The sequence below is a fragment of the Carya illinoinensis genome, chromosome 12 (genome assembly GCF_018687715.1).
Source record: "Carya illinoinensis cultivar Pawnee chromosome 12, C.illinoinensisPawnee_v1, whole genome shotgun sequence".
Taxonomy (NCBI): Eukaryota; Viridiplantae; Streptophyta; class Magnoliopsida; order Fagales; family Juglandaceae; genus Carya; species Carya illinoinensis.
In genome coordinates, this window is record NC_056763.1 from 11,164,315 (window position 1) to 11,189,834 (window position 25,520).

The 25,520-nt window shown below is 36.9% G+C and overlaps 1 long non-coding RNA gene and 3 other non-coding genes across 4 annotated transcripts; all 4 read left to right on the forward strand.

The window, feature by feature from the left end:
- The first annotated feature begins 599 nt into the window (after positions 1-599).
- LOC122289159 lies at positions 600-1,700 on the forward strand. Its single transcript, XR_006236127.1, has 2 exons — positions 600-788; positions 1,305-1,700. It is a non-coding gene; the product is annotated as an uncharacterized LOC122289159 (long non-coding RNA).
- LOC122290627 lies at positions 847-920 on the forward strand. Its single transcript, XR_006236488.1, has one exon. It is a non-coding gene; the product is annotated as a small nucleolar RNA Z267 (small nucleolar RNA).
- LOC122290632 lies at positions 1,298-1,384 on the forward strand. Its single transcript, XR_006236493.1, has one exon. It is a non-coding gene; the product is annotated as a small nucleolar RNA R44/J54/Z268 family (small nucleolar RNA).
- On the forward strand, positions 1,695-1,771 carry LOC122290642. Its single transcript, XR_006236502.1, has one exon. It is a non-coding gene; the product is annotated as a small nucleolar RNA snoR122 (small nucleolar RNA).
- The last annotated feature ends 23,749 nt before the right edge of the window (positions 1,772-25,520 follow it).

The following is a 25,520-nucleotide window of genomic DNA, read 5'->3' on the forward strand; positions in this document are numbered from 1 at the left end:
TAATTCCATTTTGTGTAGTTCACACTAATTGTGGTGGAAAGTCTATGTGTCTAAAAAGTTATGGCAGAGTGTTATATGAGAAAAATTAGCTAGAAAAACTAAAAGATATTATGTTTCTTTTGAGATATATTGTATGTGATTTTATAAAAATAAACTTATATATTAACATATTTTGATATGGTATGTCATAAAAGAATTTTACGACATACCACGTCAAGCATTATGAATTGAATAATGATAGTCTTACCACTATTCTACAACTCTTCCACCATTTTTTTAAATTTTTTAATTTTTAAAAAATTTTTCTTTTACTTAATGATTAAGAAAGTGACTATCAATAAAATTGTATATTTTTAAAATTTTATCTTAATGATTAAAAATATTAAAAAAATACTTAAAAGAAAATAAAGAGTAATAAATCTTAATTCACTACAAATAATAAAATAATGATAAAAGAGTGATAAATCTATCATTACCAAATTGAATTTATAAATTTTGTTTTACTATATTTCTTTTTGGGCCAACGTCTCTCATTTCATAAACTCACAATGGCTTCCGGATACAGCCGTACTTTATTTTATTTTATTTTTCATTTTGTTTTTCTTTTTCTTAAATCAACGGTCGTGGTTTCTTATGCAATAGATCGAAGCGGCTTCGTTTCGCCGTTTCAGTCGCTCTATATAAACACTGTAAACCCTAACTCTAGGACACTAGTCCTCAGGATTTTTGGTTTCTGAGTTCCATTGTTCAATTTGTTCTCAAACCTAGCTTTATTTCTCAAGCCCCAGGTCAAATTCTACGGATCATCTTATTTTTCCGTTTTCCTTTAAAGACTGGTGAAATCTGCCTGTGCCTATGATGGTGTTAAATATACTCTGAGATTGATCTCTGTGAAATTAATCTAATATCTGAGGCATAGGTTTTTTTTTTTTATTAACATGTTTACAGCTACTTTGCCTGCCTACAAAGTTCGGTAAATACATTAAATATTGTCAATTTCCAAAATCGCATCGGCAATGAGGCAGCTTATCAATATTCTTGCTATGAGCTCAAAGTTTTCTCTCTGTTTTGTTTCTTGTTTTTTCTTTTTATGTAGAACATGCATGCTTCGGGTTTTGTATTTCGGTTATTATTATTTTTTTGGGATAATGGCTTGAAATTTTAGGTATCTTAATACTTTTAAGTTTTGTTATTTGTTATATTTTCTTGAATATGTGGTGCTCAACATAGATGTTGGCTCACCTCTTTTTATTTCTGGGTTATGGAAATCACATTCCTTTGATGGCATATGGACTACACTGCAGGTGATGATAAAACAGACAGGGACATCTGTACTCCTTCGGAGGATGATGACTTGTTCTAATGGGAATCTCTCTGATGCAGAGTATTTGCACTCACTAACATATGTACTTTTTAAGATATAAGCAGTGTGTCTTGTTTTCCAAGTTCTGTTCTTATTTCGTCTTTAAGTTGTATGAAATTTTTTAATCGAACTATATGTTCTTGGTTTGGTTTGCGTTAAACTTTTTAACTGATTGTCAGTGTTTAACTGATTATACTTCAACTTGATTTGAGCGATTGACAACAGAACAGATGAAAATCTATTGTATGCAGGGTTTTGTATTACGGAATGTGTTGTATGCTGCAACCATAATCTATTTGCTTGATATAATAGCTTTAAACATTTTATGATTTGCCAATGATGTATTTGGAATGCACGTATTATCAGATATGATTGTGATGATATCTAATTGTCACTACCTCTGAGGCAAAGCTTACTCTAGAGCACAAAATGCAATTTTCTTTTGTTTTTATATTCCTTACCTCCTTCCCTCCCTCCCTTCCTTCTCTCCACTGTTCTTTTTTCCTCAATAATTGTTGTTTGTTGTTCATACTTGACACCCCCTTTTTGGGGTCATCTTGTTATCTTTTTGCATTCTCATCTGATCTTTAAATGTCTAATGCGTTTTAACACAATTTATTTTCAATTTTTGTTTCACTTTTTCGTATTTCATTTGGTGCGATATATTCTTCTTCTTCTTCTTCTTCTTCTTCTTAGTTTATAAAATTTATTTTCCAAATTAAGTTATCTTGATGGTGTGATGTGTAGAGGGTTTTAGAATAGAGTTATTCTTTCTGTATATAAATAAATGGAAAACAGAAAAAAAAAAAGAATGATTACTGTACTATGTATGAAGCAGGGCATAAGCTTTGGAAGGTTGGAACTTATGCAATGTTTCCAAAGTTGTGAACTTGCATAATTCTCCAACCTTGCTAAGAGAGCATCATTAAATGTTCTAAAGTCCTTAAAACCCATAACTCCAGCCTGCTTATGTTCACACATCTTTGCCCAGCTTGGCTAATGAATTTTGTGTTAATCCTTCCTCCGTCCCCACAAAAACATGTCATCATTTGCTCCAGCTCATGGCATAAGCGTCTTGATAGTTTAAAACAACTCATAGAGTATATTGGTATTGCAAGAGCAACAACTTTAATTAGAACCTCCTTACCACCCTGTGATAGAATTTTCTTTTTCAACTCTACAACTTTGCCCAAACTATGCAAGGTTGGAGAATGATTACTATACTATGCAAGGTTGGAGAATGATGTTTGACTTCACAACTTTGGAAACATTGCATAAGTTCCTTAGTATCCTTAATGACATTCCCAACCAATGCCATAGATGTGATGGATACCCAGATGGACACTCAACTGAGAATGCCTCTAAAGATAGCAAGCCTCTCAATTTCTGCAGCATCATTGACTTCTTTTTCTTTTTTATTGATTGCCATTAGAACTTCAACTTTACAATCCCTCAAAAGAGAACCAATGCCAACACTATGTAGGTTTTGAAATATAGTCGTATAAACATTCAATTGTTCACTCTGTACTGGCATGGCATGACATGTCTAATAGCCTACTCAATAAGGATGCATTTATCTTCAAATGTAGCTAAGTTGTGCATGTGCCAACAACTCTGTGAAATCAAGAAGAACAACTCCATAAATCCTGCCATAGTTTCTGTAGAAGCATATTCTTCAATCCCTCACACTCAGTTCTATTTTTCTCAACCTCTTTGAACACTTGATATGCACTTCTAACAGTAAATTGTCCACTTGATTCATGAGTCCAAATAATCTTGTATGCAAGAGTTGCTTGGATTGAGAATAATTTTCAGGACTTCATTGGCTACTTGTACAGCTAACAGAAATCTTACATTCATCCCACCAGTGTATTTGAGGATTAATTAAACTATCAATTGTTTCATCTTCATCATAGGTTTTTGCAGAAGTCACATGAATTACTAAATTTAGATGACCAGGTATCTAATTATCTTTCCATACTTTGATGGACTGTCCAGATCCAACTCTCCATTTGCATCCCATAGCCAAGTATTTTTTTTTCCCTCCTATATAACCTTCCATACAAAACTGGGTTTATAACCAAGCTTGGAATCCAGGAAAGAAACTTTAGGGAAATATCTTGTTTTAAACACCTAGTGTAGCTAGGTAGCAAGCTCTTGCATAATCCTCCAACATTGTTAAGAGAGCATTATTAAATGTTCTAAAGTCTTTAAAACCCATACCTCCAGCCTGCTTATATTCACACATCTTTGCCCAGCTCAGTTAATGAATTTTGTGTTCATCCTTCCTCTGTCTCCACAAAAACATGTCATCATTTGCTCCAGCTCATGGCATAAGCTTCCGGATAGTTTAAAACAACTCATAGAATATGTTAGTATTGCAAGAGCAACAGCTTTAGTTAGAACCTCCTTAGGGCACTAGCAATAGTTTATGCATCTTCATCTTCAAAATTACATCTTTTGAAGATTACTTTTCAAGATGAAGAAAAATTCCTACATTGGATTATGTATTTTTTGACCAAATAATAAAAAAATATTATTATATTTTTTTCCCAAAAATCTGGATAGTCTAATAAATTCAGGTCAAATCAATATCAAAGTCTAATAAATTCAATCTATCATATATACTCTATGTATGGTCTAATTTTATACAAATTCATAACTTGGACAAGGAAAAATAATAAAAATAATGTTTGAAGAAGGAAAAGGATATATTCCAAGATGAATAATGACTATTCATAGTTATTCAAAATTATAGATATAGATAAGTCAATATAGATGATTTTAAGGGAAGTTTATTCAAATTTGATAATAAAGATGAAGATAGATAAGCCATTGCTAGTGCTCTTATCACCCTGTGATAGAATTTTCTCTTTCAAACTCTGCAACTTTGCCCAAACTTTATGCTCTACCAACTAATGGAGGTAATCTTAATTATTTCTCATATTGCTAGAAGTGTTGCACACCCCAAAAATTCATCAACTCCTTCTGTTTCTCTAAGTCCACATTTTTATTGAAAATCATGGCAATTTTATCTTTATTCACCTTATGCCTTGAGGCATCCTCATACTGACCAAGTAGATGTTGAATTTTATGATTTTCTCCACAAAATGGCCTTTCAGAATAGATATCGTGAAGTTATGAGACCTTCCGTACTTTACATGAAGAGATATCGTGATAAGGGGTTCCTTTGTCTTATACATCAAGAAGGAAATATTGGTCCCTTAGTCTCTCCATTTATTAAAATTGAAAAAGACACTATTTTAACACACATCATCACCAATTGAATCAACCTAGTATTAAAACCCATTCTGCCCATCATAGCCTCCAAAAAGTCTCATTCAAGTCTATCATTCAAGTCTATCATAGGTCTTACTTATGTCTAATTTGATAGACATGTATCCCTCCTTTCCTTTCCTCTTGTTTCTTAGAAAATGAATCATCTCATATATAACAAGTATATTGTCACTGATTAGTCTACTAGGGACAAAAGCACTTTGGGAGCTGTCTAAGTGCAGTGATTTTTTTAGGTCTCTTTTCTCTTAGGGATCAAAGTAATAAAAGTGTGTTTAAGGGAGGAAGGAAGTGTACCCCTTTGTAGAACTTGCAACACAACATCTATAATAGCATCATCAACAATATGCCAATATTGTTGGAAGAACGTGGGTGATATGCCATCAGGTCCAGGGGCTTTAGTGGTATGCATTTGATCCAAGGCAGCTTTCGCTTCTTCCCTTTTGAATTCACTTAAAAGCTCCTGATTCATCTCTTCAGTAACTTTGCCAGCCATGTCATTAAGGAAGTCCATACTACCAGGTTGGGATGTAGCAGTAAATAGGGTCTGGGTCTGAAAATAAGATAGAATCACTTGATTCCTATGCTCTTCAAATTACTAGACCCCCTCCTCATCCTTCAAACCCTTAATCCAATTCTTTGTTCTTCTCTGAGAAGCCTTATGGTGAAAAAATTTGGTATTTTGATTTCCCCCTTTCAACCAGAGTGCTTTAGCTCTTTATTTCCATAGTCTCTCCTCTCTCTAACTAGCATTGCAAATCATTCCTAGCCTCTTGATAAGTAGCCAAATTAGCATAGTAGGAGTCAATATTTTGCACATGTTGCGAGTGCTCATGAGTTTGTTTGATTCTCTTTTGGACATCTCCAAATTTTAGTTGATTCCAATCTGCTAGCTTTTGAGAGCTAGCACCAAACCTATTGATAATGTTTCCATTCCATGCATCTACAACAACTCCTTCACAAGCATCATCTTCAGTCCATACAGCTTCAAATTGAAAAATCTTCTTCTTGTTTGGCCTCCTCTCATGGCTGGTATTGAGAATTATTGGCAAATGGTCTGAATGAACTGCCAAACCAAGCAACATACAAGCACTTGGGTACATTTGAAGTCAACTATTAGTTGCCAAGTATTTATCAATTCTTTCACTAATTGTATGCTACTTGTCCCTCTTATTACACCAATCATTAATGAACTGTCTGTATTCCCTCATTTGTCTCTCAAGCCTCTCCCTACCTCCCATAATTTCCTGCTTGCATAGGATCTCATTAAAATCTCCACAAAATAACCATGCTTTAAAATCCAAGTCCCTAAATGACTTGACTATGTTTTATGTCCCACTCCTAAGTTCAATTTCAAGATTCCCATACACACCTATAAAGTGCCACCCCCTATCACTTTTCTCATCTTAAACCATTGCATCAATATGGTTCTTTAAGTAGTTTTTTATACTAAGTTGGACCTCTCTCTGCCACATAAGTGCTAAGCCACCACTTTTTCCATCACAACTTTATTGCAAGACAACACTCAAAACCCAACTTCATTATAATGAATTTCATCTTCTTTGCATGTAACTTAGCTTCCTGCAAGAACAATATGATGGGAACTTCCTTCCTACCTAAATTAAGAAGAGCTCGAACTCCACATGGGTTCCCAAGCCCATGTGAGTTTCAACTTGTAGTTTTCATAATTGTTGGTGAGGCTGATCAACAGCTTCCACCATTTGTGGTTGTGTTTCACATGCAATCGGCACTCTCCTTTTTTGTACCTTTCTCTTCTTTTAGTTATCCAATTGCTAAGGCTCAAGTGACTTCCTTTCTACCTGCTGCTACAGTTGGAATGTATCAATGGCCTGTCTAAGGGATTGATCTCGCTACATTGCCATTTCCTACCTCTTTTGGAATTCATGAGCCTCTTTAGTTGGGCTATACCAATCTCTAAATCATCAACACCTCGTAGGGGCTCATCAGCCGTACTAACGTATGCATACTGGTTTTGCATGGTGTAACATAAAGACTCATGCAATTGACTAGGGCCAGAATTAGTTCCTTCCTTATTAGTATTATTTCCTTTAGCACCCATATGACAACTATGTGATTCCATCACGAGATTATTAAGAGATTCCAGCCCTATACTTTTCCAATTGCATCTGTTACAACCATTATCTTTCCCAGCATTTCCTCCCCTTCAGAACCAGCATCCCGAGATTCACACACATGGCATTTACTCTCTCGCTTCTCCCTGTCATTCGCCATAATGTCCGCGGCCCTCCAATCTAATTCTGTCTAACAAACCGATAAAGAATTCCGGTCAACAAGTTCTTTCTGCGATTTGTATTCCCTCCTTTGTCCAATGCCACCACCTACACCCAGCCATGGCCCAAATGGAAAGTTCTCTTCCTTTAGTATATCATGGTGAGGTTGCTTCAATTTGCATTCCTTGTGGTTATGTCGCAATTTGCCACAAACATAACAAAATTTCGGCAGTCTCTTATAAGAAAATCACACCCAACATGAACCGAAAGCTCCCAAGTTGATCATTTTGCCACGCATAAGTGGTTGTGTGATATCCAGTTGAAACCTCAAACATGTATTCCCCCCACACAACCTCACCTTGTTCAACATCCACTTCCTCTACAAAGCCAATTGTAGCACCAATCACTTCCAACTCTTTCATTCATAGCCAGTAGTGGCATATCTAGCAGTTTAATCCAAAACAAGGCTTTCGTAATTTGAATTTTGGACACCTGCATGTCGTTTGCTATCTCCTTCAGAAGAACAAGGTTCTTATCAAAGGACCATGGTCCCTCACACATGACATGATGTCTATCATGATCATCCTCAAATTTAGCCAACAACAACTTCGAACCCAACTCCTTGAAAGCAAGTTTACAAACTGGCTGCCAGATTTTCCACATTGTGTTTTTTAACACATCACAATTGTAGTATTTCTTTGTGAGAAGAGAAACTACCAGGCATTTGTCTCTACGTGCCACAGTGGATTCGATGTACTGCGGCTCCACCACCAGCTCTCCTCTCTCCCTCTCAAAATGAGACAAGTTTTGGTACATTATTTCCAACTCATCTACCATCTTTCAAAAATCATAGAACCTGTACGACAACAGGAGGGGACCCTACAGGGAGAGGAAAAATCCGGGTAACCTTATGGAGAGCCATAATTACTTTCACTATTTTCCTTGTATTCATTCTTGAGAACTGCTTATAGTTTAGACAATTGTGCCACCCAGTCTCTCTCTTGGTTTCCTTTAAGATGACATGTAGAGTATACCAAACTACAAAGTGTATATATTCTACTAGATGACAATCAAATGGTTTGATTACTTTGCAATTACCATAATTTTTCGGGACAAGCTTTTCATGAAAACTTAACAAAGAGTGTCATGCTCTAGTTGTTTACCAAACATTTCCTCGGCTGATCATTGTTATGTAAGTACAAAGATCTTAATCTAGTTTTTTTTGTAAGCTTGAGGATGAATTAGGCTCCAAGTTGGGTATAGATGAGTCTAGTTCAAACGAGACATGGATGATCAAGTCTCCTTTATTTTATTTTTACCAAACATTTAATTTTCATCAAATTGGATTTTATGTTCACTAATAGTTTCTTTAATATTCAAGTGTGTTTGAACTTGTTTTCCAATTGTATGATTTAGATAAAAATATATTATTTGTATTTTATTTTATAAACTTATCTACAAGTTTCACAAACAAATTTTAATATTTGCTAATATCTTTATAAAGTTTATATATACATATAATATTGATTAGATATGGAGGGGATAAAATATTTCAAACTCATAATGGGTCTCCAAGTCTAGCCCTAGGTGGAGGGATTCATTAGAAGGGATGAAAGAAATAATTAAGGAGGGGGCAAAAGGCTGAGGAAAGAAAATGTGTCATAATGAAAAATGAGAGGTTACATAAAGGAGAGAGGATGTAATGTGAAGGGGGCAAGGGGTAGAGGATAAAGGGAAGAGACGAGACCACTTCAAGGGCTTCTTCCAGGTGACTTGGGGACAAATTGATACTTTGACATCTTCTCCAACTTCTTCAACCTCGTAAACAGAGCTTTAGCGATGGCTTTTCCTCTAGAAGACAGATCTTTGATTTCCATTACACAACGAGGATGAGAGACTATAAAAGAAGTATATTATAGTAGATTTTTCCTCTCCAAATGCCATGAGGACGTAAGCATTACATCAAATTAAGTAAATATGTCTGTCTCTCTCTTTATTTTTCTTGCATGTATTTCATGTTCACTGTCATGGATGTATGCATGGATATCGTACATATGCAGTGGATGAATGCCGGGCAAAGTCTTGAATCCCATTCTGATGATCGTTTCGGTCGAGACACTAGAACTAGGGGTGAAGTCGGTCCTGACTGTTCTTGACCCAAATCTAGAACATAATATTTCAGTACGAGTATCGTTTTAGGATAGTCAATATATAGATAAATTAATTATATATATAGTTCTAAAATAACAACAATATAAATCTTAAAAACATATATACATGATAAATGTATTTTAATTTTTAAATTTGTTGATTGAGTGTGACATCAAAGTTGATTGAGAAAAGCATTTAAATTTTTAAATCTGAATTCTAAAATCGGCGTGGGTTGTGATAGTTACTGTAGAGTTGACTGAGTGTTGAGTCTGAGACTTTGAGGTTAGGAATAAATGAAAAACTGAAAATGTCCTTGAATATGAGTTTGACTTCATGGAAAAGTCTTTGTCTTTCACCTTAATTTCCAAATTGCCATTAGCCTTTGTTAGAACGATCTCAGACTGAAATTCTCTTACCAGGAGAAACACCATAAATTGGCTGGTATTCACCAAAACATACCGAACTGGCCAGTATTTGACCCTGTATGAAACACCTAGCTCGCCCATGCCAGTTTCAATTTTGGCATAGTGCACGAAAAACTCACGGCAAGCTCATGACAAATTGTTGTGAGCCCATCCTATCCCTGTCGGTGATCACCACTTGAACTGCTGATGTCTTCTACAGACTTAGAGGTGGTCCCCGACCACTACAGCGGACACACGGTGGCCTATGACCTCTCATCCAGTGCATGGCACGTTAGCACAAACAACCGTAAGCCTCATTGTCCCCACCGATAGTCACCACTTGGACTGTCGGCATCGTTTGCCAGCTCAAAAGTGCTCCTTGACCATTGTGGCTGGCAAATGGTGATCCTTGGTCTCACACAACGTGAACATGTAGTGTGTTCATGGAAAGCTCACAGTAAAATGCTGAGAGCCCTCTGTCCCCGCTGGCATTTTGTGTGGGCTTAGAGGTGGTCCCCGACCACTACAACAGACATGCGGTGGTGGCCTACGACCCCTCATCCAATGCACAACAACTCACGAAAAGTTCACGATGAACTATCGTGACCCCCTTATCCCTACCAATAGTCACCACCGAGGCCACCGGCTCGCCTAAGTCTATGGCCATGAAGACAGACGTCCATACCATCACAAGACGCTCAACCCAACCACGTACATGTCCTGGCCAAGCCACTCATATCAACCATGGACTAGTCCTAGCTATGCACTCATCCCAACCATGCACTCGTCCCACCATGCACTCATCCCACCATGCACCCATCTCGTCCTGCCTTGCATGAGCAACACGGACTACATCATGACCATGTGCAAGCAACCACCTCACCTGCACCATCCCGACCGACCCCTCACCACCCTACTGTGATGCCCCCAAATTCTGTTTAGGATCAGAAGGATATCTGAAACGTCGAGACATGCAACACAAGGTTACCTAGCCTCATTTATGACATATAAGATGCAATATTCCTAACATGCATCTAGCATTATGTAATATTCGCAGGGGATAATTATTATTATTAATATTTTTTGCACCAAACTTATAATATCCCAAATAGTTAAATCGTAATCCAAGCATATTTAACAAAAATAAACATCCACAATTTCAATATAAGTCTTAGAAGACTGTAATCTAAAAAATATGGGAGACCAGACTCCATATTTACATTACCAAAAATACACTATTGAGGAAGTTCATCGAGTAACTCATGTAACTCGACTAACGAGGCCAGAATACTATCCAAAAATTACATACAGAAGCTGTAAGCTCCGCATCGTGTTTGCAGCGTTTAGTCAACCTCCTCCAATCTACCAGTGTCTGCTCCCTGCCCTGATCTTGACACATCGCTTACCATTCGGGGAGGGGGGGTGGGAATGGTAGTTGAGACTACCACGGTGAGATTGATTACAAATCTCAGTAAGTTAATAAGAAACTCCCACACAAGTTAATGATGCATGCATGGCACTAAAAGCATGAATGCATAATTAAAGTCATAAGTAAGCATAACATAATATAGCATGACATAACTGACATAACCTGAACTGAAACGTGAACCGAACTTGACTTGACATGACATGAACTTGAACTTAAAACATAACATGGACTAGCAACATAACAAAAACGTAAACTTGAAACATAACATGGATTTGAAATATAGCATGAACGTGAACATACATAACATAAACATGAACTTGAACTTAACATAAACTTGAGCATAACATGACATAAACGTGAACTTGAGATATAATGTGAACATGAACATAACATAACATGAACATGAGCTTGAAACATAACATAAACGTGAACGAAACATAACATAAACGTGAACATAACATGATATGAACATGAACTAGAAACTTAACGTGAACATGAACAAAACATAACATGAACGTGAGTTTGAACATAACATAAACATGAACATAACATGATATGAACATGAGCTTGAAACTTAACGTGAACATGGACATAACATAACATGAATGTGAACTTGAACATAACATGACAGCAGATTATACTCCTGCACCGTAGTACTTGGCAGCGCATAGTCTTGCTCGCAGTACCAGGCATCACGTATCATCTTTATGTAGTATGGCATATTATACTCCTTTACCATAGTACTTGGCAGTGCATAGCCTTGACCACAATACCAGGCAGCGCGTATTATCCTTGACCGTAACATATTGCTTATTCTTAACTTCTTGACATAAACTTGGAATCTTGTTGAATAGACTTAATTAATAATGTGACCATATGGGTGCTACACGGGTCTCCTTGAGCCGTGTGTCCCTGCCGATTACTGCATCGCAACACAATTATCTACACTAGCTGTGAGAGCGTTAATACGTACTCCACAGTTGTTGTGGCCCCACGTATTCTACGTGTCACAATTGTTGTATCTCACATAGTGTATGCTCCACAAATATTGTGGCCCCATACTTCATACTCCACAATTGTTGTGGCCCCATGAATTGTTTGTGCCACACTTTCTGTGAACACACGTAAAATAAAATATGGCTCCATCGGCGTTAGTGCCCGGCACGCTTCGGTGACCAGCTAGTTAAGCCCTATTCGCAACTTGTTGACTGTACTTCATCAACTCAGGAAATTTCACTCCTATTTAGACACTCCAGCGTGAACAAATGAGTTATACTAGGATAGTACCCCATCCTAACACTTAGGGTCGTGATTGATATGAATAACTTAGCATGAACGTGATATGAAACTTGACTTAACATAAACTTGATTTGACTTCTTTACTTAATACGACATATTGCAAATGGTAAATATTACATGATATGATATACATGTAACATATGGCATACTTATAACATATAGCAATACGTGACATAATAGATTATGTAACAGATAAATATTCGTGACAGAATAAATCATGTATAATAGATAAACATGTAATGACGTGGCATGACATGACATATATGATAATATATATACATAAATTTTAGTTCTCTTACCCATCATATACATACACAATAAACTGATAGTAAGTTAGAAACTAACTTACCTTGATCGTTGCGTTCAACTAGAATAAAGTGTGAAACACGAGAACAGTATGAGGGTATTCTAAAAGTTAGAAATTTAATTACCAATAATTAGAAATGTGTAAAAGAGACAAATTAGAGTAAAATTATCATTTTACCCTTTACATGTGAAAAAATGACCATTTTACCCCTAACTTAATGATTTCACATCTTAACTCTAAAAAATTTCTAAAATTTACATTCTTCATGTAAATTTTGTCTTAAACTCAAATATCAACTCAGAAAAATTTAAAACAAATCACAACTATAGAAAACACACTATGGCTGAAACATCCATAGTCAACTTCTCTTGATTTTTGTTGCAATTCCTTCCAACTTCAAATCTCATGTTTAAACCAAAATTTTGCAACAAAGATTTTCCTATCCTAAGTTTAAAACCATACTTAAAACATCCATTTAGAAAAAGCTAATAATCAACACCAAACTTTTTGTAAAAAGATCCAAACAGTTGAATCACGAGTTTTGACCCTAAATCAAAAAATCTCTAAGAATTCCAAAAAAATAAATCAAATCTTACTTCTAACATATTCATAACATCATCCAAAGATCAACCATGCCTTAAATCATTAAACTAAACTCACTAAAATCACAAAATAACACTTGGAGTTTTTGGTTTTACATTTAGTCCAAAAACAGAAACTTTTTCCTCAACTAGCTTTGATAAATCTCTTGATCAATGGCTTAAGACGGTGAGATCTTTGAAATAAACTATCACATGTTTAAAGATGTATCCTAAAGAATATCCAACCATAAAAATTAAAATCACATGGCTAAAAATCAATAAAATATGGATATAATCCAAAAACATCAAATCTTAGGCCTAACCAAAATCCTCTTGCATAGAAAAATCATATCTTTGAAACTAATACTAAATATCTTCAAAATAACATCCTAACATGAAAATAAGAGACTTAGGATCATCATATAAAAATATCAAATCCTTTAGAGTAATATCAAACCATGAAATATTCAAACTTTCTCTAAATAAAAACTGTTTTTCCACTTCCAATTTTCAAGTTTCTAGATCTAAGAAAATCTATCATCAAAAACTTTATTCATGCAACAAAACTTCAATGAAAACTCATATACATATTTTAAAAACACTCCATAAAATTTTCGGACCAAGATATATCCATTACCTTGGTCAAAGACTTCAAAACATAACATACTCTCCAGTTTCACGCCCAGAATGAACTTTCCATAGTTAAAAATACTTTTGACAAACCAAATGACCATTTAATGATACTAATAATAATCTAAGAAAACTATACTCAAAGAGGAACAACTTTTATGAAGGAGTAATCATGTGAAAATACTTAAAATGGTCGAAAATCTCCATGTAAAAAGACTTATAAATCTGCCTGAGAGACCTCTTTTGGGTTTCTCTCTAAGAACGGGCTGAAGAAGTGATGAAAGGGAAGGAAGTGTGTCTTACACGACTCAAGACTTCTGTAGGGGGAAGATATGAACTTGAATGACCCTTGATTGGAGGTGGCTATGTGACATAAAGTGGAGAATAGTAGGGGGCAAAGGACTGCCTGCAGAAGCTGTAAGGTATGAAGATTGATGGGATGGGTTTCTCCATCTCATCAAGGCACTATTGGATGCAGCCAAGGGCAGTAGGTGGTCTGCCTTATGGGGGAGGAAATTTCTTCAAGAAGTTTTGCCAAGGTGGCCAAATTTTTTTTTAAGTAGTTGAAAGATTATATCATGATTTCCCTTGTAAGTAGTTCATAAATTATGAAGTTAAATTATGTCCACAACTAAAAAGAGAAGCATTACAGGAACAGAAGCTACGGTTTGACTAAGCACATTTCGGCTGGTAATTTATCTGCAAGTGTAAATAGAGAAGTCAGTTAAGGTTTGTTCATTGAACAAATTGTATGTGGATTTGCAAGAGAGGATGACTTCTAATTTTGTAATGTGCTTTATAGGGAAAGGAAATGTGAATCGTGCTTATGGATATATAGGAACCGTGAGTCCTTTGTTGAAATCACCAGAGAAATATACTAATATGTTATGTTTTAGAAGGATCTGTCTTTTGGCAAGTCAAGGATTTTCACATTATGTGTATCGTATTAGAAAAATGTTGCTCTTATCATTTTTTAATCATATTCATTTAATCTTTATTGATGTGGTATCAAAAGTAGATTAGTACAGGATACACATAATTTTTTAATAATTTGATGACAAATATGAAGTGATCAAAGGAAGATGTTTAAAAATACCATAAATATCATTTCTCATTGTATTAAGTTTCAGTCCCTAAAAAGCCAAATAAAACATTATTAGAGCAAATAAAATCATATTCATTGTATTTTTTTCTTGCATTTGTTAAGCAAAACATTATATTTTGGATAACTAAGCTTGTTAGAGCAAAGACTCAACACTCCAATACAAGGTGCATTCTAGATTCAATTATCAGATTCTGTTCTAGAATCAACTAGATTCACTTCTTTGTGAAGTTTATTCCAAATACACAATCTAAATTAGTTGCAATGAACTAATGCTGAAAAACACAATCAGCAGTTTCCAAGATCGGTGAAGTCAGTTGCCTACTTTTTCAAAAGAACCGACTCATGTGTTCCAAAATATAGAATATATATTTGTTCTCAAAATTTTGTAGACATTTCCACTACAGCTACTCTAAAGCACATATTATCACAAGTGATCAGCTTTATACACAATATTTGACGATCAGTGGGTATTCACTACGATCGTGAGAAGTACAAATAAAGTAGGATACAAATTATACAATAGAGCCAAACATTTTTGCATTGACGCTGGACTCCCAAGTCCCTCTTGACAATTTCGCCCTCTCTTTTTTGAACTTTTGCCATCCAATTTCGAATTTCTTCCATCCAACTTCGAACCTCTTCCTCTCTTCTTTGAACCTTTTTGGCTATTTGTTGAACCTCTAACTGTGTTTTCTGAAGCTCTTCCTTCTTCCTTAACATCTCAATTTCTATTTTAACAAGTTCTTTTTCTTTTTCATGGCCGCTATCGCTATCTGCCCATTTAAAATAGTTACAGAGTGGTAACCCCTGTATAAACAAACAAACGAAAGGCATAGTAAAATATCAAAATTTTGACTCAAACCCAAATATTGCAAGTCAAAGGATGGAAAATATTTTTTACTTGAGAATTGTACTTTGAACACCCAAAAAATTATCGACTGAAATTTCTTGGCATATTCGATATTCTAAGTGAAGCGGGTGACCCACAAGTGCACATTGGATTGTTTCTCAAAGTATGAGTAACAAGTGAAGAAGAAGAATCTTCACTCGATACTTTTTCTCCAGACAACATTTTGCCAAAATAGGCAATGGAGTATACTGTGGCTAAGAAAAAAAGTGTTTTTTAATTTTAGTTTATGTATAAGGGTTTAGATGTGACGCCCCCAACTCCCACATACGGACACGTGGAAATCGAGGCGTCGGGATTATGACAACACGGGTCACACATCCCATCGCCAAGTGCCAAGTGTATGAACATGCAACAAGTGTACAATAAAATCATGCAGTGAATAATAATAGTCTTATAACTAAGTACCAGAAATTTCATTTAAATACAATCTCGTTTAAACCACACATAATAAAATATTACAAGTCTCAAATATCGTTTCAAAACCAAATACAAGACATAAAAACTAAGAGAGATAATTTTTAACATAAAAACTTCAAATCAAAACACTGATGGGGCTGCCTCCTTGGGCTCAGCCTCCTCCTCCTCCTCAACATTTGCATCAAAATCTAAGGTACCAAAATGGTGCCGCAGGTAAGTAATAATCAAAACGCCACAAGATAAAAATATATTAAATTCAACAATATGCATGAAAGAATGCCAAATGCACATATCCCATAAATCCACATTTTTGCACGCAAGCCAAAAGTCTCATTTGGCCCCAAAAACAATTCCCTTCCAACTCACGCTAAAAGTCTCATTTGGCCCAAAATCCAATTTCAAAACAATATCCAATTAAACCAAATGCATCATGACCTCCCTTGGGGGTCATCCGCACACCCTGGCTCCCGTTGTCACACCACGGGTAATGACCATGCGTGTGACTTCGCAACGAGCGATGCCCAGTACCGCGCCCCGCGTGTACGTAACCAAGTATTCTCTAACCCCTACCAGCAGAGGGCAACGGAGTCGATACGAGAGCGTTACTATCTTGCCCGCTCCCATTGTCGCCCAGCAACAACTTAAGGGACGTCACTCAGTATATTACGTTCCCGAGTGACCAGAGGAGCTCCACCGAGATAATGCCCCATCTTGACTTGGGGTCATGATACACACGTACCCAAAAAATCCATTTACGCATGAAAACCCAGTTTTCATAATTCGACAAATGTATATGTATGGCATTATGTGAAAAATCCAATTTTTCCTTTTCAAAACATGAACATGCATGTTTCATACAATGCACACCTCAAGACACAATTTATCCAACAAATCTCAGTATCAACAATAACCAAACAACTCTATCCTCAAATCCATCTGACCCCCGACTCTTCGGATTCAGTCCGGAATAACCAATCAGTAAATGAATTTATTGTAAAAGTAATAATATATTTAAATCTAAAATAGAGTTTGAAAAATACTTACAGCGCTATATAATAATTTTTGAAGGATCAAGAGGCTGCACACGGCGAAGAAAAAGCAATGTAACAGTGTAAAAACACTGTGGCCGTGGGTTGTAAAATACCCACTTTTGAATGGGGATGATTCAAGGCTTGGGATTGATAGGGAATAACCTAGAGGTATTTATGAAGCTAGTGGAAGTGAGAGTTGACTGTGGGTGGCGGAGGAAACGGCAGTGGAAGTGAAAAACGACCAAAACGAAGATGAGCTCGTAGGGGATGCTCCGGCAACAGATCGGAGCTGGAAATAGGTGGTTTAGGATGGCAAGAGGTTGGTGATGATGTGGTGAAGAGATAGTGGCCGGAGGTGGAACGACGGCGGCGCTGGAGCACAAAAACATCGCGGCTTGGAGGAGGTCGTGGCGGCTAACGGTGGCTCGGATGGAGGTGAAACTTGGTGAGGAGGTGCGCCAGCTGGAGGGGAAGATTTCTGGGTGGGCGGTGTGTGCCACGGCTCCGACGAACGGCGGCACTGGGCGGCTGAAGAAAACGGCAAAAATGGGGGGAAAAGAGAGAGGCGCGCGCGGGAGAGGTCCGGAGGAGAAAAGAAGAAAAAGAAAGAGAAAAGAGAAAGAAAAAGAAAAAGAAAAAAAGAAAAAATGGGGAAAAGAAATGAGATCCAGTCCTCACATCTGGAGTCCAGAAACTGATCCGACAAAAATAACTTTAAAAGCTATAAAACGAATAAAATAATTTAAACACCACATCAAGCTAAAATATAATAAATAACTAGTAAATACTAACAATATAATTTTAAATCCAAAAACAAAATAAATAAATTACACAGTAATTTAAACTCGAAACGATAATTAATATTAAGAAAGTTCTACAAAATAAATTTCACAACTAAATAAGTTTTAAAAGAACTAATATTTTAATTAAATTAAAATACTCATTCAGTGAAAATATACGTAAAAACGGGGTATCACATCCTCCCCCCTTAAAATAAATTTCGTCATCGAAATTTGCAAGATCAAACACTAACTTTAAAGCAAACCACAAGATTCCACTCAGACCAAGTTTAAGAAACATACCGTCATTTATTCAAACAAATAGGGATACTGCTCTCTCATGTCTGTTTCTCTCTCCCAAGAGAAATCTTGAACTAACGGATCTCCCCATATCACCTTTACCAGAGGTATCGTCTTGGATCTCAACTGTTGCTCTTTCCAATCTATAATCTGCGAAGGAACAACCTCATAAGTAAGATCCAGTTGTAGCTGAATACACTCTGAGTCGACAAAGCGTGGCTCTTGTTGTCCAAAACTCTTCTTCAAGGACGATACATGGAAGACATCGTGAATTTTTCCAAAATATTCTGGCAATGCAATTCTATAAGCAACGGGCCCTACTTTCTCCAAAATCTGAAAATGGCAAATATATCTCGGATCCAGTTTCTTCCTTTTACCAAAATGCTTAACTCCTTTCATCGGAGAGACTTTGAGATAAATCCAATCACCTTCCTCAAAAGATAATTCTCTCCTCCTTGTATCTGCGTAGCTTTTTTGATGACTCTGAGCTGCCACCATTTTATCCCTTATAATCTGAACTTGACTTTCCATTTCTTGAATTAATTCGGGCCCAATTATTTTATTCTCCCCGACTTCATCCCAATACAATGGCGATCTACACTCCTCCCATAAAAAGCTTCATAAGGAGCCATCTGGATGGACGCATGGAAGCTATTATTATAAGCGAATTCTAAAAGCGGCAAGTGTTTTTCCCAACTTCCTTGAAATTCCATAATACATGCTCGCAACATATCTTCAAGGGTCTGAATAGTGCGCTCTGATTGACCATCCGTCTGAGGGTGATATGTAGTACTAAACTTCAACTTAGTACCCAGAGCTGCCTGTAAACTCTTCCAAAAATGATATGTGAACCTTGGGTCCCGATCCGATATAATACTCTTGGGTATCCCGTGTAACCGCACTATCTCTTTTACGTACAAGCGAGTCAACTTTCCTAAGGAATCAGTATTACTAACAGGCAAGAAATGAGCACTCTTAGTTAACCGGTCAACAATCACCCAAACTGAGTTCTTTCCACTAGGAGTCCTTGGTAAGCCCACTATAAAATCCATCGTAATGTCGTCCCATTTCCACTCAGGAATAGGGAGGGGTTGGAGCATACCAGCGGGTCTTTGATGTTCGGCCTTGACTTGACGGCATGTGTGACATCTCTCAATATATAAGGCGATATCCTTCTTCATCCCTTCCCACCAATAATTTTTCTTCAAATCTCGATACATCTTCGTACTGCTAGGATGAACTGAATAAGGGGTCGCATGAGCTTCTGCCATAATTCGCTCTTCGAATTCTGAATCTTTGGGGATTACTCTACAATCTCGAAACCGAAGAATTCCATCCTTATCCATACTATAATGCAATGGCTCTCTAGATTTTCTGACTCTTTTTCTAATACCTAATAGCTTCGGGTCCTTCCTTTGAAGAGTCTTCAATTCCTCAAAATCAACTACTCGAATATCAAGAATTGAAGATAACACTTCCTCTTGTTGTGAACTTTCGATAAGAAGTCTTCTCATCCCGCAAAGTAGTGAATCCAATTATGACGATTCAGCTTCATCTTCCAAGTGCAACTTTCGACTCAAAGCATTTGCAACTATATTTGCCTTTCCTGGATGATACTTGATCTCGTACTGGTAAACACTGATTAATTCTAACCATCACCTCTGCCTCATGTTGAGATTCTTCTGAGAAAATAAGTGCTTCAAACTCTTATGATCGGTGTAGACTTTACAAGCTTCTCCATACAAATAATGCCGCCAGATCTTAAGAGCAAACACGATCGCCGCCAATTCTAAATCATGCGTCGGATAATTCTTCTCATAATCTTTCAGTTGACGAGATACATAAGCAACAACCCATCCCTCCTGCATAAGAACACATCCCAATCTAAATTTAGACGCATCGCTAAAAACTACAAATGGCTTGTGCGGTTCTAGAAGTGCCAATACTGGTGCAATTGTCAATCTCTTCTTCAATTCTTGGAAACTTCTCTCACATTTGTCTAACCAAATAAACTCCGCATTCTTTCTAGTCAAAGCAGTGAGAGGTCCGAATAAGTGAGAAAATCCCTCCACAAATCTTCGATAATATCCTGCAAGTCCCAAGAAACTCCGAATCTCACGCACGGTCATTGAACGCTGCCATGACAAAATAGATTCCACCTTGCTAAGATCAACAGCCACCCCGTCTTGAGAAATTACATGTTCAAGAAATTTAACTTCTTCCAACCAAAATTCACATTTGTTGAGCTTTGCATACAACTGGTGTTCTCTTAACTCCCAAGTACTAAACGAAGATGATAAGCATGTTCTTCAAAATCTCAAGAATAAATTAAAATATCATCAATGAAAACCACCACAAAGGAATCTAAATAAGGTTGAAATACCCGATTTATCAAATCCATAAAAGCTATAGGGGCATTGGCTAACCCAAAAGGCATCACCTTAAACTCATAATGCCCATATCTCAATCTAAAAGCGGTCTTGAGTATATCCTTATCTCTTATCCGCAACTGGTAGTATCCTGATATCAAATCAATTTTCGAGAAGATAGCTGCTCCTTGAAGCTAATCAAACAAATCATCGATCTGTGGGAGAGGATACTTATTCTTGATAGTTACCTTATTTAGTTCTCGATAATCAATGCACATTCTGAGAGTACCATCTTTCTTCTTAACAAACAACACTGGCTCACCCCATGGCGAAGTACTTGGCTGGATAAACCCCTTATCTACCAATTCTTGCAACTAGACCTTCAACTCTTTTAATTCAGCTGGTGCCATACGGTAAGGGGCTTTATGCATAGGAGCCGCTCCAAGTTCCAAGTCAATAACAAACTCCAACTCACGAACAGGGGGTAACCCAGGCCAATCATCCACAAACACGTTAGGAAATTCTTCCACAACTGGGATATCTACTAAAGACTTATTCTCAGATGGCGTAGACACCATTTGGACTAAAAAGGCATCCGCTCTACAAGCAATCTCTCTTTTCGCTTGAATTGCCGTTATAACTATCGGTCTTTCCTTTAGTTTACTTCTCACAAATTCCAAATAATCACCATCCGGGAGTTGAAAGCTAATTACTCGACTTCTACAATTAATACTCGCAGAATATCGATATAGCCAATCCATCCCAAGGATAATATCATATCCCAACAGCTTGAATACAACCAAATCTGCATCAAGAAACCTTCCACCAAAATTCAAAGGACAGCCCAACGCAACTTTGGAACACCACACCATTTCACCATTTGGGAGAGTCACTACTAAAGATTTTGCCAAGGGTCCCGTAACTAGATTACATATCCGTGCGAAAGTAGAAGATACAAACAACTGAGATGCACCCGAATCAAATAAAGTGCAAGTATAAAATTCATACAAACAAACTCTTCCTGAACCAATCACATTTACCAATGAAATCCAAAAACAAGAAGAAACCAAATCACACCAAATATCAAATCCAAAATAAAATTAGATTCATACTTGTAATCATTCCAGCATCGTAGGTCGCTGGTGCCTCATCATCAACCTCTCCGGGTGTAGCAGCCTGGGCCTGCACTACTTGCCTCTGATTAGTTCTTCTACCACGTCGACCTCTACGGCTTCCTTGAATTCTAATAGGGCACTCGCGAGCGAAATGCTCCTCTTGGCCACACCAATAACAATGGGTTCCATCACCCTGCCGATACTCACCCTCATGAGCTCTATTACACCTTCCACAAACTGGCACCCGTCCTCCCATACGTACTCCTGAGGTTGCTTGTGGTCGAGTCCTGGTTCACTGAACAAACTTCTGAGGTGAACTAGAACTACTTCATTCGTCAGTAAAACTCCGCCTCTTATGTCCTGGAGGGGAGCCCACGCTCAAATTAATCTCTCGCTCTACAAGAGTGGCCAAATCAACTAAATCCTAAAAAGTTGTAACCAGTAACAGACTACCATTTTGCATATATCAGGTCGTAGACTATCCTGGAAACGCTCGGCCTGCATCTCCTCCATGGCGATGAGATGAGTAGCAAATCGCCCAAGCTCTATAAATCTTCGGGCATACTATTCCACGGTCATACTTCCTTGACCAAGCTTGTAAATTCTCTTGCTTTTTGCCTTCTCACCAAAGTCGTAAAGAAACGATCATTAAATTCTTTCTTGAAGCGCTGATAGGACACAACTGCAAAGGACCCCAACTCTGACTCTAACATTTCTCTTTTTGTCTCCCACCATTTAGAAGCAGTACCTTGTAATAAATAATTGGCATAAAGCACTTGTTGCACCTCGGTGCAACCACAGACTTCAAATGTCTTTTCTAAATCTCTAATCCACTTTCCAACCTAAAGTAGATCCTCTTCTCCCTTGAAAGATGGGGTTCTATGCGCTAGAAAGCGCTCATAAGTGCATCCAGCTTGCACCGCTCTACTAGGCTCTCTTTGTTGTGGCCTAAAATTTTGCTGCAGAAATTCAGTCATTTGTCTTAACGCTTGAGCTATGGCATCATCTCTCGGTAAATCATCCCGAGGCTCTTCAGTAGGCCTTCTTGGTCTTACCATCTTCCTGCCACAACATAACCTTTGACCCCATTTAAATATCGGATAAAATAAACAACATAAAATCAAAACCAAAAAAATAAAATAAAATATAATAGCATACAATAACATAACACATAACTAAATAAATAAATTACAAACAAGCTAACTCAAATAAATTCAAATTAAATAAAACAATTCAAATAACAACTTTAAATAAAATAAATTTTAAATCACAACTTTAAAAACTTTCTGGTACTGCACCTACGGGACCTGCGATTTTACCCAGAGTCAAATCGCTCTGATACCACCTGTGACGCCCCAAACTCCCACGTGCAGACAAGTAGAAATCAAGGTGTCGGGATGATAACAACACGGGTCACACATCCCATCGCCAAGTACCAAGTGTGTATATATGCAACAAGTGTACAATAAAATCATGCAGCGGATAATAAAAGTCTTATAACTAAGTACCAAAATTTTTGTTTACATACAAACTCATTTAAACCACACATAATAAAATATTACAAGTCTCAAATATCGTTTCAAAACCAAATACAAGACATAAAAACTAAGAGAGATAATTTTTAACATAAAAACACCATATCAAAACTCTGGCGGAGCCGCCTCCTCAGGCTCAGCCTCCTCCTCCTCCTCAACATCTGCATCAAAATCTACAGTACCAAAATGGTGCCGCAGGTAAGTAATAATCCAAACGCTATAAGATAAAAATATATTAAACTCAACAATATGCATGAAAAAATGCTAAATGCACATATCCCATAAATCCACATTTTTGCACACAAGCCAAAAGTCTCATTTGGCCTAAAAAATAATTCCTTTCCAACTCACGCCAAAAGTCTCAATTGGCCCAAAATCCAATTTCAAAACAATATCCAATTAAACCAAATGCATCATGACCTCCCTTGGGGGTCATCCGCACACCCTGGCTCCCGTTGTCACACCACGGGTAATGACCATGCGTGTGACTTCGTAACGAGCGATGCCCAGTACCGCGCCCCGCGTGTACGTAACCAAGTATTCTCTAACCCCTACCAGCAGAGGGCAACGGAGTCGATACGAGAGCGTTACTATCTTGCCCGCTCCCATTGTCGCCCAGCAACAACTTAAGGGACGTCACTCAGTATATTACGTTCCCGAGTGACCAGAGGAGCTCCACCGAGATAATGCCCCATCTTGACTTGGGGTCATGATACACACGCACCCAAAAAATCTATTTACGCATGAAAACCCAGTTTTCATAATTCGACAAATGTATATGTATGCCATTATGCGAAAAATCCAATTTTTCCTTTTCAAAACATGAACATGCATGCTTCATGTAATGCACACCTCAAGACACAATTTATCCAATAAATCTCAATATCAACAATAACCAAACAACTCTGTCCTCAAATTCATCTGACCCCCAACTCCTCGGACTCAGTCTGTAATAACCAACCAATCAATGAATTTATTGTAAAAGTAATAATATATTTAAATCTAAAATAGAGTTTGAAAAATACTTACAGCGCTATATAATAATTTTTGAATGATCAGAAGGCTGCAAACAGCGAAGAAAAAGTAACGTAACAGTGTAAAAACACTGTGGCCGCGGGTTGTAAAATACCCACTTTTGAATGGGGACGATCCAATGCTTGGGATTGATAGGGAGTGACCTAGAGGTATTTATGAAGCTAGTGGAAGTGAGAGTTGGCCGTGGGTGGCGGAGGAAATGGCGGTGAAAGTGAAAAATGGCCAAAACGAAGATGAGCTCATGGGGGCTGCTCTGGCAACCGATTGGAGCTGAAAATAGGTGGTTTAGGACGGCAAGAGGTCGGTGATGATGTGGTGAAGAGATGGTGGCCGGAGGTGGAACTCAAAACGATAATTAATATTAAGAAAGCTCTACAAAATAAATTTCACAATTAAATAAGTTCAATTAAAATACAATAATTTAAAATAAAAGAACTAATATTTTAATTAAATTAAAATACTCATTCAGTGGAAATACACGTAAAAACGGGGTATCACATTAGAAGTATTTTTTTGGAGAAGAGATGTGGACCAACTTAGTTACCGTTACGGGAGTGTTAGTGGAAAACAGATAAATCATGTTAGTGTTAGGGCAATAAGAGCCTTAATGTCATGAACATAGATAGAAACACAAATTTATTCTTATCCATAAATAATAGACCAGCGCAGTCAATGAACAGAATTGCACAAGACAAAACTGCACAATACAAATCGAGCTAAATGTTTATGTACTGTAAAAAAAAATATAAAAGCAGAACAACATATTTTATAAAGAAAAATGGGGCACATCATCTAACTGTAATATGAAAGCATGCATATTTATTGGTAAGATCTTCAATTTTGTTAGACATATATGTTTATGCAGTGTAAAACAAATTATAAAAGCAGTCCAAAATATTTATATCCTATAGTTAGTGTAATACCCTAGTCTTACTACGTGAGTCTTTACGTCATTTTATTTTATTCCTTAAGTTAAATATGTTCATGTAAAGATTTTTATTATTTTATTTTAGATGGGTGTGTTTTTATTTTTATGTGGGTTGTTAAAATAAATTAAGTACATGATTTTTAAGGCCTTATAGTATTTTCTCTTTAAACCCTAAAATTTTATTATTTATGAAAGAGCACAAATGATTCCCACTATTGGATTGGTAGTTGGAATAGTTATCTTCCTAAATCTAATCCTAGCCCTCCATTTCCTTAAGTTTTTAATG